The 19,313-nt window shown below is 44.2% G+C and overlaps 1 non-coding gene across 1 annotated transcript; it reads right to left on the reverse strand.

Annotated features, from left to right (window-relative positions):
- Positions 1 to 12,297: 12,297 nt before the first annotated feature.
- LOC119944884 lies at positions 12,298 to 12,435 on the reverse strand. The gene has a single exon (XR_005456026.1). It is a non-coding gene; the product is annotated as a small nucleolar RNA SNORA7 (small nucleolar RNA).
- Positions 12,436 to 19,313: the final 6,878 nt, after the last annotated feature.

Consider the following 19,313-nt stretch of genomic DNA (forward strand, 5'->3'; position numbering starts at 1 on the left):
CTGGGGTGGATACAAGCAAATCGGGTTGGACACAGTCCCTGTCCCGCGTGGGGCTCACAGCCTCAATCCCCATTTTGCAGATGAAGGCACTGAGGCCCAGAGAAGTGAAGTGACTTGTCCAAGGCCACTCAGCAGACAAGTGGTGGAGAGGGGATTAAGAACCCATGACCTTCCGACTCCCAGGCTCTATCCACTTCTTGTATCAGTCAATCAGTTCTAAGCACTTGGGAGAGCACAGAACAGTGCTTGGCACATAGTAAGCACTTAAGAAATACTGTAATTATTATTGTTATTATTAGAGAGTTGGTAGACAAAATCCCTGCCCTAAAACATCTTACCATCTAGAGTGGTCAGCTGTGTTAAGTAGTGCATGGCTTCTGGGCAGGGAGTCTGACTTTGTCTTAAGGCTTGGTTATTTGCGATCACATCTAGCCCTTTAATAGTAATAATAATAAAGTGTTATTTAATAATAATTGTGGCACTTCAGAAAACTGACTGGGACTTCTTTTCAGAGGTTCACAAGTGGGAAAGGAAATTTCAGGCTTATACTTCATGGCTCAAGTATCGTCTCATAAATTAATTTTGGAGACGGATTTGCCTTTTGAAAGCTGAGGAGTACGACATTGAGCAATTACACAACCTCTCAATCCTTGGCTTCGGAAAATATTTCTGTTGGTCTTGGAATGCTCGTGGAATCCAAGAAGCTGACAAAGTTTTTTTAAAAAAAATTTTTAAATTATAAATACAAGATTTCAAGAAAGGTATGAAGCATCAGAAGAGTGGGTAAGGAATTCCTGGTCCAACAGACACTTCACGGCCACGATTTCAAAGGGCTCTGATTTTCTACTTATTCTTCCCTGGCAGGGTATATGATAGTAACTCACACTGCAACTCAAGCAAGGATGGTAATAAAATAATAGTAACTGTGGTATTTGTTAAGTGTTTACTCTGAACCAGGCACTGTTCTAAGCATCGGGGTGGATACAGTCAGAGGTCATGGGTTCGAATCCCGGATCCACCACACGTCTGCTGTGACATTGGGCGAGTCACAACTTCTCTGAGCCTGTTATCTCATCTGTAAAATGAGGATTAAGACTGTGAGCCTCATGTGGGACAACCTGATCACCTTGTATCCCCCCAGCTCTTGGAACAGTGCTGTGCACATAGTAAGCACTTAACAAATGTCATTAATATTATTATTATTATTATTATTACAAGCAAACTGGGTTGGACACAGTCCCTGTCTCCCATAGGGCTCAAATAAAACTCACAAAGTGTCTCTTTGTTGTAATATGGTGCTCTCCCAAGCATTTAGTACAGTGCTTTGCAACAGTAAGCGTTCAATAAATATGAACGAATGAATGAAAGGGCTCCCAGTCTTAATCCCCATTTTACAGATCAGGGAACTGAGGCACAGAGAAGTAAAGTGACTTGCCCAAGACCACACAGTAGATAAGTGGCGGAGCTGGGATTAGAACCCGTGACCACTTGATTCCCAGGTCCAGAGTCTATTCACTAGGCCAAACTGCAGCTCTGGTGGTTGATTTCCTGGATCTAGTCGATCTCGCAGACAACCTCTCACCCCTATCCTACCTCTGGCCTAGAATGTCCTACCTCCTCATGACAAGTAGATACTTGTTCTCCCCCAACTTCAAAGCCTTATTGCAGGCCCATCTCCTCCAAGAAGCCTTCCTTGACTAAGCCCTCCTCTCCTCTTCTCCCACTCCCTTCTGCACTGTCCTGACTTGCTCCCTTCTTTCATATATATCAGTATATATGTGTAATTTGTTTCTTTATTTATGTGTATTGATGTCTGTTTCCCACTCTAGGCGTGAGCTCACAGTGGGCAAGGAATGTGTCTGTTTTTGTACTCTCCCAAATGCTTAGTACAGTGTTTTGCACACAGTAAGTGCTCAGTAAATATAAGTGAATGAATGAATGGTTCTATGAGATAGTATTCATCTACGCAAAATGGTTTAGAAAATTAATTTGAAAGCCAGCAGAGACTCGTGTTATTTCAACATCACATTCTAATGTGTGCCGTAATGTGTAGTGGTTAACAGCATGGTGTGGAGGAAGGAAGTCAGAGGACCTAGGCTCTAATCCTTACTCCATCACATGTCCACTGTGTGACTTTGAGCAAGTCACTTAATAATAATGGTGGTATTTGTTAAGCGCTTACTATGTGTCAGGCATTAACTAAGCACTGGACACTTTACTAAGTGTTGGGCACACTTAAGGGCTTTATGCCTTAGTTTCCTCATCTGTAAAATGTCTTCTAGACTATGAGCCCTTTGTTGGGTAGGAACCGTCTCTATATGTTGCCAACTTGTACTTCCCAAGGGCTTAGGACAGTGCTCTGCAAACAGTAAGTGCTCAATAAATATGATTGAATGAATGAATAGTAAATACCTATACTCCCTCCGGGCTTACACTGTGGAACAGAGACTGTCCAAATTGATTATCTTGAGTATTTTAAAGTCGATGGTAATGAGTTCCTATCTAATGCGGAGAAGAAGCAGCATGGCTCAGTGGAAGGAGTCCAGGCTTTGGAGTCAGAGGTCATGGGTTCAAATCCTGGCTCCACCAATTGTCAGCTGTGTGACTTTGGGCAAGTCACTTAACTTCTCTGTTCCCTCATCTGTAAAATGGGGATTAAGACTGTGAGCCCCACGTGGGACAACCTGATCACCTTGTATCCCCCCAGTGCTTAGAACAGTGCTTTGCACATAGTAAGCACTTAACAAATACCATTATTATTATTATTATTGTTGTTATTATTATGTTCTATGTCCTGGGCAGGCTGAGGAAGCTCATCAGGGAGCAATCAATAGCACAGTGATTCTAATTATCTCAGTCTACAGGGGTGTCTCCCCCAGTTGCATGGAGCTGGGGCCAATGAGAAGCAGAGCCAGTAACAATAATAATAATAGTAATAATAATTATAGTATTTGTTAAGTACTTATTCATTCATTCAATTGTATTTATTGAGAGCTTACTGTGTGCAGAGCACTGTACTAAGCACTTGATAGCGTACGATACAGCAAAAAAGTCACACTCCCTACCAGGCTTACAGTATAGAGGGGGAGATATAATGACAGATATTGACATAGGGGCTGTGGGGCCCCCTTTTTCCTCTCCTCCTCCCCTTCCCCCCCGCCCTACCTCCTTCCCCTCCCCACAGCACTTGTATATATTTGTACAGATTTATTACTCTATTTTACTTGTACATATTTAATATTCCATTTATTTTTTAATGATGTGCATATAGCTATAATTCTATTTATTCTGATGATTGACACCTTTCTACATGTTTTGTTGTCTGTCTCCCCCTTCTAGACTGTGAGCCCGTAGTTGGGTAGGGGCCATCTCTAAATGTTGCCAACTTGTACTTCCCAAGCGCTTAGTACAGTGCTCTGCACACAGTAAGCGCTCAATAAATGCAATTGCATAAATGAATGAATGAATGAGAGGGAGATGAGGAAAAGTGGGGCTTAGTCTGGGAAGGCCTCTTGGAAGAGATGGGTCTTCAGTGAGACTTTCAAGGAGGGAAAAGTCATTGTCTGTCTGTGGGATTTGATGATGTTTTTTTTGTTAAGCACTTACTATGTGCAAAGCACTGTTCTAAGTGCTGGGGGGAAATACAAGGTGATCAGGTTGTCCCATGTGGGGCTCACAGTCTTCATCCCCATTTTACAGATGAGGTAACTGAGGCACAGAGAAGTGAAGTGACTTGCCAAACTCACACAACTGACAAGTGGCAGAGCCAGGATTAGAACCCATGACCTCTGATTCCCAAGCCCGGGCTCTTTCCACTGAGCCAACACTGTTTCTCTAATTGGATTTGAGGAGGGAGGGTGTTTCAGGCCAGAGGCAGGATGTGGGCAAGGGGTTGGTGGCACATCAGGAAACAGCGTGGCTCAGTGGAAAGAGCCTGGGCTTTGGAGTCAGAGGTCATGGGTTCAAATCCCGGCTCCGCCTATTGTCAGCTGTGTGACTTTGGGCAAGTCATTTACCTTCTCTGTGCTGTAAAATGGGGATGAAGACTGTGAGCCCCCATGGGACAACCTGATCACCTTGTAACCTCCCTGATGCTTAGAACGGTACTTTGCATTTAGTAAGCGCATAATAAATGCAATTATTATTATTATTGTCAGGTGAGATGGTGGCCCAGTGAGAAGGTTGGCACCAGAGGAGCCAAATGTGAGGGCTGGATTGGAGAAGGAGAGAAGCAGGGTGAGGTAGGAAGGGGCAAGGGGGTGAAGTGCTTTATGACGTGCTACATGACAAGCACTGTTCTAAGTGCAGGGATAATTAATTAGGTGGGGTCACAGTCCCTGTTCACTGTGTGGCTCACTGTCTAGGTAAGAGGGAATCCCCATTTTACAGATGAGGAAACTGAGGCCCAGAAAAGTGAAGTGACTTGCCCAAAGACACACAGCAGACATGCGGCAGAGATGAAATTAGGACCCAGGTCCTCTTACTCCCAGGCCCGGCTCTTTCCACTAGGAATTGCCTAGTGGTAAAACCCAGGCTTGAGAGTCAGAGGACATGGGTTCTAATCTAAGCTCTGCCACTTGTCTGCTGTGTGACCTTGGACAAGTCATTTCACTTCCTCTGGGCCTCAATTACCTCATCTGTCAAATGGGGATTAAGACTGTGAGTCCCATGTGGGACAGGGACTGTGTCCAACCCGATTTGCTTGTATTCATCCTGGTGCATAGTACAGTTCCTGGCACATAGTAAGCTCTTAACAAATACCATCATCATTATTATTATTATTATTATTACTGCACAGTTATGCATCATTCCTGCGAGAACTGCCTTCTTGCAATTCTGATTCCCTCAGTAAACCACCCCTCAATATTTAAAAAACATAATCATTCTAGGCTTCCTTGATTAAATGTTTTTATGGAAAAGTCACCGCTGGGAATTGAAAATGTCTCTTCTACGCCGGGCTTGTTGTGAGCTGTTGATGGGAGTGAAGTCTCTTCATACTCGGCTTCACCCATGAAGATCAAAAACCCTCACAAAAGTCTTCCAGCTACAGCAGAGCTCCAGGTTGAGTTAGAGAAAGTGAGAAATCTGTTCCAGTGTTATGATCTTACTTCCATTTCTTGCCTGTTCCAAACATCAGACACTCCCCTATCTGCGTGTGGATACTGTGAAAACACATTTCATTGCCCCATTTTTTTCCCCCCACAGCCACGGAAATACCCACTTCCAGATCACGTACCCTACACCTATGGCTGAGAACTCACAAACAAGTTAATGAAAAAAAGGATTTGGTAGAGCACATGAGAAAGATTTCAGATAGTCTGCTTTTCATCTCCGAGGTCCACATTGACACGGTTTTGGCTTTTACACTTTCCGCTTTATGTCCAGCTTTGGAAGACGTTACTAATATGTAAAGACATATGATGCGTAGACTATATGTAAAATTCCTTCTCGGTCGTTCTGAGTATTTCCCATCGCAGATCCTGTATACTACACCCATTTTTTTTCCCTGAATCTTGGTTCCAATTTTTCTTTTCATTTGGGCCAGACCAGACCGTGTGCGGTATATCGTATTTTGGATTTCTTTAACAAAGAAAGAAGCATGAGTATCCCTCGGCCTGCGAATGGGAGTGATTCACCGCTTCAAAATTATTTACTTCCCTTTAAATTTTATAGAGTGGGAGAGGGGAGATGTATTTAATATAGCCCAGATGATTCTATGAAGGAAGGATTACGAATAACTGGTTAACTACTGTTTTGTTAACTCCACTGTCTTTCTCCTATTCATCAGTTGCAAGGGATGAGAATTCCACAATGAAGCCAATGGTGCCGAGATTAGTCCCATATTAAAATGATTTCTTCCGTGCAGTTACTCTGCAAGATGCTATTCTTCTGTTGGACACAAATTAAGAACGAAACAGCACCATTCCAGTGTTATGTCTTTTTATGGTATTCATTAAGTGCTTACTACGTGCCAGGCACTGTACTAAGCATCGGGGTAGATACAGGATAATCAGGTGGAAAGCAGTCCATGACCCAATTAGGCTCACGGTCTTCATCCCCATTCTATAAATGATGGAAATGTAGAAGTGAAGTGACTTGCCCAAGGTCACACAGCAAACGAGTGGCAGCGCAGCAGATTATTTTGCTTTTGAGAAGCAGCGTGGCTTAGCGGAAAGGGCACGGGCTTGGGAGCCAGAGCACGTGGGTTTTAATCCCACCTCTGCCACTTGTCAGCTGTGTGACCTTGGGCAAGTCACTTCACTTCTCTGTGCCTCAGTTACCTCATCTGGAAAATGGGGATGAAGACTGTGAGCCCCACGTGGGACAACCTGATTTCCTTTTAGCTACCCTAGCGCCTAGAACAGTGCTTGGCACATAGTAAGCGCTTAACAAATAACATCATTATTATTATTATTTTGACTTCTAGGCCAATGCTCTATCCACTAGACCACACTATATGGGGCAGGGGACAATATCTAAAGCTAAATTCGTGGGACCGCATTTCCACAGTTTGGTAGTTCCTAAGGTACAGATGGAGAAAGAATGCTGGATTGGAATGGAAAAATAAAAATGGCAAATATTTAAGCCACAAAAAATTCAAGGGAGCATGTTCATAGTTCGGTAGTTCCTAAGGTAAAGATGTAGAAAGAATGCTTGATTTGAATGGAAAAATGAAAATGCCAAGCGTTTAAGCCGCAAAACATTCTTCCCATTTTCCCGGAATTCTAAAGGAACACGAGAGATGTTTAGTAATAATAGTGGCATTTGTTAAGTGATTACCGTAAGCACTGTACAGAGCACTGGGGTAGATATAATAATAATAATGATGATGGTATTTGTTAAGGGCTTACTGTGTGCCAGGCACTGTACTAAGCACTGGGGTAGATACAAGCAAATTGAGTTGGACACAGTCACTGCCTCACGTCAGGGCTCACGGTCTCAATTCCCATTTTACAGATGAAGCAACTGAAGCCCAAGGAAGTCCATTCATTGATTCATTCAATCGTATTTATTGAATGCTTACTGTGTGCAGAGCCCTGTACTAAGCGCTTGGGAAGTACAAATCGGCAACATATAGAAATGGTCCCTACCCAACAACAGGCTCACAGTCTAGAAGGGGGAGACAGACAAAAAAACCAAAACAAGTAGATATGTGTCAATACCATCAGAATAAAGAGAATTATAGCCATGTGCACATCATTAATAAAGTAAATATAGTAAATATGTTCAGATAAAATAGAGTGATAAATATGTACAAAAATATACAAGTGCAAGTGAAGTGGAATGACTTGCCCAAGGTCACCCAGCAGACAAGTGACAGAGGCTGGATTAGAACCCATGACTTTCTGATTCCCAGGCCCGGGCTCTAGCTACTACGCCATGCCGGACACCATCCCTGTCTCACATGGGGCTCTCGGTCTTGGGCAACTCGCTTCACTTCTCTGTGCCTCAGTTCCCTCATTAGCAAAATGGGGTTAAGGCTGTGAACCCCATGTAGGATGTGGATTGGGTCCTACCTAAAAATCTCACAACAACTCCAGCACTTAGTGTGGTGCCTGGCACACAGTATTTAATAATACTAAAAGGTAATTAAAATTAAATTTTAAAATAAAAAAACCCCTTCGAAAAAAGCACGGACCACTCCCGAGAGGTAATATAGACCAAGGGCTTGAACAATCATTTTCTGCCTCTATAAAGACCTGCAGGTGGTGAGGAGTTGTAAAACATTGGTAATGAAACATTTGTAGTGATTTGTATCTCTAAATGACATCCAGACTACGAACTGAAAAGTGGTTACTTAGCTAAAATAATTACTTCAAAATGGTAGTTCACTGACACCCAATAATTCAATCACGTTGGTTAAATGTTTTTCCCCATCAAATGACAGCAGCGGTGGCAAAACCAACCATCTTTATTGAATGCTTGCAATGTGTAAAGCGCTAAATTAGGCATTCGGAATACAGTTATATAGTTGTCCTTCCGAGGCAGTGGTGTTTAGTGCATGACCAGAACCCCCTTCTAAGGTCATCTGTCTCTTTATCTCTCTGTCTCTTTGTGTCTGCCTTGGGAGTTTTCTCATGGTCTCTATGTCTCTGTCCTCATCTCTCTCTGTATCTCTTTGTATTTGCCTTTGGAGTTCTCTCTGAGTCTTTCTGTCCCCATCTCTCTCTGTATCTCTTTGTGTTTGCCTTTGGAGTTTGCTCTGAGTTTCTGTGTCTCTGTCCCCATCTCTCTGTGTGTCTCTTTCTGTTTCCTTTTGGAGTTCTCTCTGGGTCTCTATTTCTCTGTCCCTATCTCCCTCTGGTGTCTCTTTGTGTTTGCCTTTGGAGATCTCTCTGAATCTCTTGGTCTCTGTCCCCATCTCTCTCTATGTCTCTTTGTGTTTCCCTTTGGGGTTCTCTCTGGGTCTCTATTTCTCTGTCCCTATCTCTCTCTGGTGTCTCTTTGTGTTTGCCTTTGGAGATCTCTCTGAATCTCTTGGTCTCTGTCCCCATCTCTCTCTGTGTCTCTTTGTGTTTGCCTTTGGAGTTAACAATAATAATAATGATGGCATTTATTAAGCGCTTACTATGTGCAAAGCACTGTTCTAAGCGCTGGGGAGGTTACAAGGTGATCAGGTTGTCCCATGGGGGGCTTGCAGTCTTCATCCCCATTTTATAGATAAGGTAACTGAGGCCCAGAGAAGTTAAGTGACTTTCCCAAAGTCACACAACTGACATTTGGTGGAGTCGGAATTTGAACCCATGACCTCTGACTCCAAAGCCGGGCTCTTTCTACTGAATTCTATCTGAGTCTCTCTGTCTCTGTCTCCATCTCCCGCCGGTGTCTCTCTGTGTTTCCCTTTGGAGTTCTCTCTGGGTCTCTGGGTCTCTGTCCCTATCTCCCTCTGCTGTCTCTATGTGTTTGCCTTTGGAGATCTCTCTGAATCTCTTGGTCTCTGTCCCCATCTCTCTCTATGTCTCTTTGTATTTCCTTTTGGAGTTCTCTCTGGGTCTCTATTTCTCTGTCCCTATCTCCCTCTGCTGTCTCTTTGTGTTTGCCTTTGGAGATCTCTCTGAATCTCATGGTCTCTGTCCCCATCTCTCTCTGTGTCTCGTTGTGTTTGCCTTTGAAGTTCTCTCTGAGTCTCTCGGTCTCTGTCCCCATCTCTCTCTCTGTCTCATTGTGTTTGCCTTTGCAGTTCTCTTTGAGTCTCTATGTCTCTGTCCCCATCTCTCTCTGTGTCTCTTTGTGTTTGCCTTTGGAGTTCTCTCTGAGTTTCTATGTCTCTGTCCCTGTGCCTCTTTTCGGGGGGTATTTAAGTGCTGTGTGTCAAACACTGTTCTAAGTGCTGGAGTAGGTGCAAATGAATTAGGTCAGTTACAGTCTCTGTCTCGCATAGGGCTCACAGTCTAAGTGAGAGGTAGAGCAGGCATCCCCATTTTAAAGTTGAGGAAAGTGAGGCGTAGAGAAGTGAAGTGACTTGCCCAAGATCACACAGCAAGCAATAGGCAGAGCTGGGGTTAGTACCCAGGTCCTTCTGACTCCCAAGCTCGTGCTCTCTCCACTAGGCCATGCCGCTTCTCCTTTGGAGTTTTCTCTAGATCTCTCTGTCTCTGTCCCCATCTCTCTGTGTATCTCTTTGTTTCTGCCTTTGGATTTCTCTCTGTGTCTCTGTCCCCACTTCTCTCTTTCTTTGTGTCTCTTCATGGCTGCCCCTGGGATTCTTTCTCTAAGCCTCTGTTCTTTCGTCTCCCTTCCTTTGCGTTATTTTGGATCCTCCTCTGGGATTCTCTCTCTCTTTCTCTCTCTCTGTCTCTGTCTCCCTCTCTAGATCTCTCCCTATCTCTCACCTTGTCTTTCTATCTCCCTTTCCCTTTCTCTGTGTCTCTTCATGTCTGCCTCTGGGGTTCTCTGTCTCCGTTTCCATTTCTCCCTCTCTTTTCTCCTTTTCCCTTTGGAGTTCCTGAAGAGCTATTCCTCCCTTCCAAGAAGCGGCATGCCTTAAGAAGCAGCATGGCTTTGTGGAAGGAGCACAGGCTTGGGAGTCAGAGGTCCTGAGTTCTAATCCTGGCTCCACCACCTGTCAGCTGTGTGACTTTGGGCAAGTCACTTAACTTCTCTTTGCCTCAGTTACCTCATCTGTAAAACTGGATTAAAAGTGTGAGCCCCACATGGGACACAGACTTGTCCAACTTGATCACTCTGTCTCTACCCCAGTGCTTAGAACAGTGCTTGGCACATAGTAAGCACTTAACAAATACCATCATTATTATTATTATTCCTCAGGAAGTATGAGTGTGAGGGGGAAAACTAAGAGATTTGGTATCTGGCTCTCTTTCTCTCTCCCTCTCCTCTGGGCTTAGTGAGTTTGGCATTCTCTTTGGGAGCAAACAGAAAGTTACATCCTTACCTTTAATTCTCTAATATTGTACTCTCCTCAGAACTTAGAAGGATCTATCCTTTGCCCTGCAAAGAGGAGGATAGATCCTGAGGTTAAATTCTCTTGCATTATACTCTCCCAAGCGCTTAGAACAGTGCTGCACATATAGTAAGCACTCAATAAAAACCAATGATTGATTTATTAATAAGGCTAAAAATTAGCTCCTTTTCCAGGAGACCAAGAAACTCTGCTCTTCTGTCCTCCCTTCCAAAATACTTCTTAAAATCCACTCAGATTTTATTATTATTGGGTCCCTTTCCTCATTCAAGCTACCAAGAAGCACATTTCTCTGCAAAGGAAAAGAAAGCTCTCATGCTCCTAGAGAAGCAGTGTGGTATTTTGGATAGAGCATAGTCCTGGGAGTGAGAAGGATCTGGGTTTTAATCCCAGCCCTGCCACTTGTCTGCTGTGTGACCTTGAGAAGCAGCGTGACTCAGTGGAAAGAGCACGGGCTCTGGAGTCAGAGGTCAGCTGTGTGACTTTGGACAAGTCATTTAACTTCTCTGTGCCTCAGTTACCTCATCTGTAAAATGGGGATTAAGACTGTGAGCCCCCCGTGGGATAACCTGATCATCTTGTAACCTCCCCGGTGCTTAGAACAGTACTTTGCACATAGTAAGCACTTAATAAATGCCATTATTATTATTATTATTGTTATTATTATTTCACTTCTCTGGGCCTAAGGTACCTCATAAAATAGGGATTAAGACTGTGAGCCCCATGTGGGACAGGGACTGTGTCCAACCTGATTAGCTTGAATCTACCCCAGAGCCTCGTAAAGGATCTGGCACATAGTAAGTGATTAACTAATACCATTTGAAAATTTGAAAAATCATTGGTATTTATTAAGCACCTACTGGGAATAGGGCAGTAGGGGAGCCCAGCAGAGTTAAAACACTTGATCCCTGCCCTCAAGGAAGTTTAAAATCTAACAATCAATCAATTGTATTTATTGAGCACTTACTGTGTGCAGAGCACTGTACTAAGCGCTTGGGAAGTACAAGTTAGCAACATATAGAGACAGTCCCTACCCAACAGTGGGCTCACAGTCTTAAAGGGGGAGACAGAGAACAAAACCAAACATACTAACAAAATAAAATAAATAGAATAGATATGTACAAGTAAAATAAATAAATAAATAAATGAATAGAGTAATAAATCTGTACAAACATATATACATATATACAGGTGCTGCGGGGAAGGGAAGGAGGTGAAATGGAGGGGCATGTGGGGACAGTCAAAAAATAATTTACAGAAAGGAGGAAGAGGGGAATGGAATATATGACTGAGAAGTTGCTTAAATTCATTCATTCATTCATTCGATCATATTTATTAAGCACTTATTGTGTGCAGAGCACTGAAATAAGGTCTTGGGAGAGTCTCATCTTGTCTTATGCGGTTGAGTCATCTCCGACCCATAGCGACGCAACGGACACATCTCTCCCGGGGCCCCCCCATCTGCGGTGAAGCAGCGTGGCTCAGTGGCAGGAGCCTGGACTTGGGAGTCTGAGGTCATGGGTTCTAATCCCGGCTCCACCACTTGTCAGCTGTGTGACTTTGGGTAACTCACTTCACTATCCTGTGCCTTAGTTCCCTCATCTGTAAAATGGGGATGAAGACTGTGAGCCCCATGTGGGACAACCTGATTACCTCCTATCCCCCCCAGTGCTTAGAACAGTGTTTGGCACATAGTAAGTGCTTAACAAGCACCATCATTATTATTATTGTTATCTGCCATCATTCCAGTAGTGGATCCAGAGTTTTCTTGGTAAAAATCCAGAAGTGGTTGACCATTGCCTCCTTCCACACAGTCATCTCAAGTCTCCGCCCTTGACTGTCTCCGTGCTGCTGCTGCCCAGCACAGGGGAGTTGTGACTCGTAGCAGATTGTCTTCCACTCGCTAGCCACTGGCCAAGCTAGGAATGGAATGGGTCGGCCTCTGCCTGACTCTCCCTCCCATAATTGAGACTGAAAGAGGACTGGAAACTCTCTAGGTGCGACCCTGAGAGGGACTTGGGAGAGTACAATAGTAAACAGACACATCCCCTGCCCAAGGTGATGAGCAATATTGTACGTATTTGGAGTTGCACAGGAGTGACAGATGTGGAAACAATTGGTAAAATCTGCTGTCACAACCAAGCAATCACAATTCATTCATTCTGTTGTCACAACCAAGCAAATGGAATTTACTGAGCGTTTACTGTGTGCAGAGCACTGTACTAAACTCCTGGGAAAATAAAATAAGAGGTAATAGTCATGATCCCTGACAAGAAGGGGCTTAAATTGGCATAGATTGTGGCACTCCCTACCTCATATCTGAAGGATGGGGTTCCTTCCCCCTGAGAAAGATCCAAGATAGACCTTGGACTCTACTACACTGTACTAAGCATTTAGTACAGTGCTTAGAACAGTGCTTTGCACGTAGTAAGTGCTTAACAAATGCCATTATTATTATTATTGCGGTGCTCTGAACAGTCAGTGCTCAATAAACCCCATTGCCTGATTGATTAAACAGACTGATGCCTCATATATTTTTCAGTTTCTGTTTCTTTCTCCAGATTTGCTCTTTATCCTTTTGTCTAGTCTACCCTTTTTCACCATGAACTTCCCTTATTTATTCAAACGCATTTATTAAGCACTTACTGTGTGCAGAGCACTGTACTAAGTGCTAAGGAAAGTACATACAACAATAAACAGTGACATTTCCTGTCCACAATGAGCTCACGGTCCAGAGCGGGGGAGACAGACAGCAATAAATAAAATTACAGGTATGTACATAAACGCTGTGGGGGCAGGGGAGAGCAAAGGAAGAGAGTCAGGGTGATGCAGAAGGGAGTGGGAGATGAGGAAAAGTGAGGCTTAGTCTGGGAAGGCCTCTTGGAGGAGATGGGCCTTCAATAAGGCTTTGAAGGGGGGAGATTTGAGGAGGGAGGGCATTCCGGGCCAGAGGCAGGACGTGGGCCGGGGGTCGACAGCGGGACAGGTGAGAACGAGGCCCAGTGAGGAGGGTAGCGGCGACAGAGGAGAGGAGGGTGCAGGCTGGGATGGAGAAGGAGAGAAGGGAGGGGAGGGAGGTAGGTACTGCATCAGCCTTCTCTCTGATCTCCCATCCTTGTGTCTCTCCCCACTTCATGCTGCTTCCCGGATTGTCGTTGTCCAGAAACGCTCTGGGCATGTTACTCCCCTCCTCAAAAATCTCCAGTGGCTACCAATCAATCTGCGCATCAGGCAGAAACCCCTCACCCTGGGCTTCAAGGCTGTCCATCCCCTCGCCCCTCCTACCTCACCTCCCTTCTCTCCTTCTACAGCCCACCCCGCACCCTCCACTCCCCTGCCGCTAATCTCCTCACCGTACCTCGTTCTCGCCTGTCCCGCCATCTACCCCCAGCCCACGTCATCCCCCAGGCCTGGAATGCCCCCAATCCCTCTGCCCATCTGCCAAGCTCACTCTCTTCCTCCCTTCAAGGCCCTACTGAGAGCTCACCTCCTCCAGGAGGCCTTCCCACATTGAGCCTCTTCCTTCCTCTCCCCCTCGTCCCCCTCTCCACCCCCCCATCTTACCTCCTTCCCTTCCCCACAGCACCTGTGTATATGTATATATGTTTGTACATATTTGTTACTCTATTTATTTATTTTACTTGTACATATTTATTCTATTTATTCTATTTTGGTAGTATGTTTGGTTTTGTTCTCTGTCTCCCCCTTTTAGACTGTGAGCCCACTGTTGGGTAGGGACTGTCTCTATATGTTGCCAACTTGTACTTCCCAAGCGCTTAGTAAGGTGCTCTGCACACAGTAAGCGCTCAATAAATACGATTGATGATGATGATGATTGATGAGGTAGGAGGGGGCGAGGGGATGGACAGCTTCAAAGCCAGTGGTGAGAAGTTTCTGTTTGATACAGAGGTGGATGGGCAATCCCTGGAGAGCCTCTGTTTTACCCTCTGTAGCGGAGAACCCAGACTAAGCGCCCCTTTTCCTCAGCTCCCTTTTCTCTACCCCCCTCCCCACCCCACGGCACTTGTGTATATATGTACATATCTATAATTCTATTTATATTAATGCCTGTTTACTCATTTTATATGTGTATATATCTATAATTCTATGAATTTATATCGATGCTACTGATGCCTGCTTACTTGTTTTGATGTTTGTCTCCACCCTTCTAGATTGTAAGCCTGGTATGGGCAGGGTTTGTCTCTCTTTATTGCTGAATTGTACTTTCTGAGAGCTTAGTACAGTGCTCAGCACACAGTAAGTGCTTAATTCATTCATTCAATCGTATTTATTGAGTGCTTACTGTGTGCAGAGCACTGTACTAATCAATCAATCAATCATTCACATTTATTGAGCACTTATTGTGTGCAGAGCACTGTACTAAGCGCCTGGAAAGTGCAAGTTGGCAACATATAGGGGCATTCCCTACCCAACAACGGGCTCACAGTCTAGAAGGGGGAGACTGACAACAAAACAAAACTATGACTGAATGAATGAATGAGAAGCAGCTTAGCCTAGTGGATAGGGCGGGGGCCTGGGAATCAGAAGGACCTGGGTTCTAATCCCGGCTCTACCACCTATCTGTTGGGTGATCTTGGGTAAGTCCCTTAGTTTCTCTGGGCCTCAGTGACCTCACCTGCCAAATAATAATAATAAATGTGGCATTGGTTAAGCGCTTACTGTTTGCCAGGAACTGTTCTAAGAGCTGGGATAGATACTAGCTAACTGGGTTGGACATGGTCTCTGTCCCACCTGAGGCTCACAGTCTTAATCCCCATTTTCAAATGAGGTAACTGAGGCACAGAGAAGTTAAGTAATTTGCCCGAGGTCACACAGCAGGTAAGTGTTGAACTGTGATTAGAACCCAGGTCCTCTGACTCCCGGCTTGGGTTCTTTCCACCAAACCACCCTGCCTTGGAAGGAAGGCCAGAAGGGAAGAGGGGGAGGTTTAGGTAAAGATGATGAAGGCCATGTCTGTTATAGTGTTCTCCTGTCCTCTCCCAAGCGCTTAGTATAGCGCTCTGCACACAGTAAGCGCTTGTTTTGTTTTGAGGTCTGTCTTCCCGTTCTAGACAGTGAATCCATTGTCGGGTAGGGACTGTCTCTGTATGTTGCCAACTTGTACTTCCCAAGCACTTAGTACAGTGCTCTACACACAGTAAGTGCTCAATAAATATGATTGAATGAATGAATGAATAAATAAATATGATGACTGGCTCTTAGCCCAGTGGGCCCACTATCCAAAGGGTTTCGTCTCCAGAAACACTTCGTCTCCATCCAATCTTGTGGTACAACCAGTCTAGACCAATAGAAATGTTTTCTTGCCCTTGGAAAGATTTTCTAACGAAACCCAGTGTCTCCAAAAATGTCAAATGGAGCAGCTGCAATGATTTGAGTAGTTTCCAAAGGCAATTATAACTCTTTGGAACTTTCTCCCCTACCTCTCTCCAACATATAGGCCAGATTCTTTAAAGGGGCATTTCCTATACATATATATAATAGAATAGAATTAATTATATTCCCATATATATAATTATATATATATATATAACTTAATTAATTAATATAATATAATTATAATTATAGATAATTGAGAGAGGGGTTGCATGTATATATGATGATGATGATGATGGCATTTGTTAAGCGCTTACTACGTGCAAAGCACTGTTCTAAGCGCTGGGGAGATACAAGGTGATCAAGTTGTCCCACAGGGGGCTCACAGTCTTAATCCCCATTTTACAGATGAGGGAACTGAGGCCCAGAGAAGTGAAGTGACTTGCCCAAAGTCACCCAGCTGACAAGTGGCGGAGCCGGGATTTGAACCCCTGACCTCTGGCTCCAAAGCCCGGGCTCTTTCCAGTGAGCCATGCTGCACTGGGCATATATATATATATATATATATATATATATATATATATATATATATACAAAACCTCTCTCAATTATCCTACCTTTATACCTTCCCTCACACTGTTTCCTTGGTTTGGAATTCCCTCCCTCCATCTACAGTACAGTATAGTATTGTGTAGTACAGTGTAGTATAGTACAGTATAGTATAGAGAATCAGCGTGGCTCAGTGGAAAGCGCACGGGCTTGAGAGCCAGAGGACATGGGTTCTAATCCCAACTCCGCCATTTGTCATCTGTGTGACTTTGGGCAAGTCACTTAACTTCTCTGTGCCTCAGTTACCTCATCTGAAAAATAGGGATTAAGACTGTGAGCCCCACATGGGACAACCTGATCACCTTGTACCCCACCCCCCAGAGTTTAGAACAGTGCTTCGCACATAGTAAGTGCTTAACAAATGCCATTATTATTGTAGTATAGTGTAGTATAGTACAGTGTAGTGAGTGCTTAGTACAATGCTCTGCACCCAGTAAGCATTTAATAAATATGATTGATTGAGTGAACATAGCTCTGCCCACATTCAAAGCCTTCCTAAAATCCCGCTTCTTCCAACAAACTTTCCCTGGCTAATATTCTAGAACACGGAGCCATATCATCCCTTTGGCTAAAGCTAACACTTATGAATTTATAATAATAATAATGGTATTTGTTAAGCACTTACTATGTGCCAGACACAGTATTAAGCGCTGGGGTGGATAAAAACAAATCGGGTTAGACGCAGTCCCTGTCCCACATGAGACTCACGGTCTCAATCCTCATTAGACAGATGAGGTAACTGAGACCCAGAGAAGTGAAGTGACTCATCCAAGGTCACACGGCAGACAAGTGGCGGAGCCGGGATTAGAACCCATGACCTTCTGACTCCCGGGCCTGTGTTCTATTTTCTATGCCATGCGGCTTCTCCATATCCTCTAGACATTCAGCCTCCCCCGATAGACTGTAAGCTCGTATGGGCAGGGAAGGTGTCTGCTAATTCTGTTGTATCGACCTCTCCCAAGCGCTTAGTACAGTGCTCTGCATATAGTAAACACTCAATAAATACCATTCTTCGATTGATCAGTGGAGAATAATAATTGCGGCATAGAGACGATAAGCTCTTTATGGGCAGGGAACGTGTCTATCAACTCGGTTGTATTGTACTCTCCCAAGCGCTTAGTACAGTGCCTTGCATACAGTGAGTGTTCAACAAATACCACTGATTGATGGATGGACATGGGACTCTGATGGTCAGTCTGTTTTATTGTTCTATTGTACTCTCCCAAGGGCTTAGTAATAATAATCATTATTATTGTTATTCAATCATTCATTCAATAGTATTTATTGAGTGCTTACTGTGTGCAGAGCACTGGATTAAGTGCTTGAAAAGTACAGTGGTCTCTGTTAAAGCACTTACTACGTGCCAAGCACTGTACTAAGCACTGGGGGAGGTACAAGGTAATCAGGTTATTCATCATCAATTGTATTTATTGAGCCCTTACTGTGTGCAGAGCACTGTACTAAGCGCTTGGGAAGTACAAGTCGGCAACATTTAGAGACAGTCCCTACCCAACAGTGGGCTCACAGTCTAAAAGGAGGAGACAGAGAACAAAACCAAACACACTAACAAAATAAAATAAATAGAATAGATATGTACAAGTAAAATAAATAAATAAAAAGAGTAACAAATATGTACAAACATATATACATATATACAGGTGCTGTGGGGAAGGGAAGGAGGTAAGATGGGGGGATGGAGAGGGGGACGAGGTTATTCATTCATTCGATCATATTTATTGAGCGCTTACTGTGTGCAGAGCACTGTGGGGCTCCAGTCTTAATCCCCACTTTACAGTTGAGGTAACTGAGGGACAGATGCCTCCAGGAGGCCTTCCCAGACTGAGCCCCCCTTTTCCTCTGCTCCTCCTCCCCTCCCCATCGCCCCGTCTCCCTCCGTCTGCCCTACCCCCTTCCCCGCCCCACAGCACTGGTGTATATTTGTACATATTTATTATTCTATTTATTTTATTAATGATGTGCATATATCTATAATTCTATTTATCTATTTCGGAGCTGCTCATGACCATCTACTTGTTTGGTTTTGTCATCTGTCTCCCCCTTCTAGACTGTGAACCTGTTGTTGGGTAGGGATTGTCTCTATCTGTTGCTGAATTGTATTTTCTAAGTGGTTAGTACAACGCTCTGCACACAGTATGCGCTCAGTAAATATGATTGAATGACTGAATGAAGAGAAGTGAATAATAATAATAATAATAACAATGGCATTTATTAAGCGCTTACTATGGGCAAACCACTGTTCTAAGCTCTGGGGAGTTTACAAAGTGATCAGGTTGTCCCACGTGGGGCTCACAGTCTTAATCCCCATTTTTACAGAAGAGGGAACTGAGGCGCAGAGAAGTGAAGTGACTCGCCCAAAGTCACACAGCTGACAAGTAGAGGAGCCTGGATTTGAACCGATGACCTCTGATTTAGGTACATATCTATTCTATTTATTTTATTTTGTTAGTATGTTTGGTTTTGCTCTCGGTCTCCCCCTTTTAGACTGGGAGCCCACTGTTGGGTAGGGACTGTCTCTATATGTTGCCATCTTGTACTTCCCAAGCACTTAGTACAGTGCTCTGCACACAGTAGGCGCTCAGTAAATACGATTGATTGATTGACTGATTGACTCCAAAGACCGGGCTCTTTCCACTGAGCCACTTGCCCAAGGTCACACAAGCAGACAAGCTGTGGAGCTGGAATTAGAACCCAACATCCTCTGACTCCCAAACCCGGGGTCTTGCCACTCAGCCATAACAGTGCTCTGCACACAGTAAGCGCTCAATAAATACAATTGAATAAATGAATGAATGAATGAACAGAGAAGTGGAGTGATTTGCCCAAGGTCACACAAGCCATGGAGCTGGGATTAGAACCCAACATCCTCTGACTCCCAAACCCGAGGTCTTGTCACTAGGCCATGACAGTGGTGTGCACACAGTAAGCGCTC

Source organism: Tachyglossus aculeatus, chromosome 23 (genome assembly GCF_015852505.1).
Source record: "Tachyglossus aculeatus isolate mTacAcu1 chromosome 23, mTacAcu1.pri, whole genome shotgun sequence".
NCBI lineage: Eukaryota > Metazoa > Chordata > Mammalia > Monotremata > Tachyglossidae > Tachyglossus > Tachyglossus aculeatus.